The following is a 790-nucleotide window of genomic DNA, read 5'->3' on the forward strand; positions in this document are numbered from 1 at the left end:
CATAAGCTAATTATGTTGTAAGTGCTGTAAAACTTACTAAAACACAAACAAACAAAAGCCTCTTACTTTCTCTTTCTATCTCTGGCTACAAGGCTTACATTTTATGAGAGGACTGAACTCCAACATACTGAACTTTTTTTTTGTACTTACCTCTGCCTTTGGCCTTTGTGAAGCAAAGGTGGCCAACGAGCTCTCTTTTGTAATCACGATTCCTCTGTCTGTCTGTTTCCATTTCTAGCTGTATTTAGTGATTGTCCGGTCTTCCTTACCTTTACATCTACATCATTTGGCCTTCCTCTTTTCCTTTTCACTAGTAGGTTCCAGGTAGGGTCTTGCCTTGTGGTGCCAGTTGCAGGATCATGATGAGTTTCAACAATCCATCTCCATCGCTTCCAGAGAATTCGAAACTTGATGACGAAAGTTTCCAGAAACAGTTTTTATTTTGTCAGTACTATGACTTTATTCCCAGTTCTTTATACACGGAAGCTTTTGTTTTAAGTGTTTTTGTGTGAAACATCATTTTAATTGCTAGTTAATTATTAGATTTTATAGAAACTCATAAAAAAGAAGTCTGTCTTGATCATTGAACATGATCTCATTTGTGATGCATTTTTGAAATTACAAAATGTCAACACATGTTTTGAATCTGTTTCTTGCATGGTCATACATGGGTCTAGATCGCGAACATTTAACTTGAATCCGATCCAGTGAGAGCTGAGAATGTACGTTTTGCTGCACAATCACCTCTCCAAAGCGGTCACCTGTACTAAAGGCCACTGTTCCCTGACAC

The sequence above is a fragment of the Aplysia californica genome, unplaced genomic scaffold, assembly GCF_000002075.1.
Source record: "Aplysia californica isolate F4 #8 unplaced genomic scaffold, AplCal3.0 scaffold00875, whole genome shotgun sequence".
Taxonomy (NCBI): domain Eukaryota; kingdom Metazoa; phylum Mollusca; class Gastropoda; order Aplysiida; family Aplysiidae; genus Aplysia; species Aplysia californica.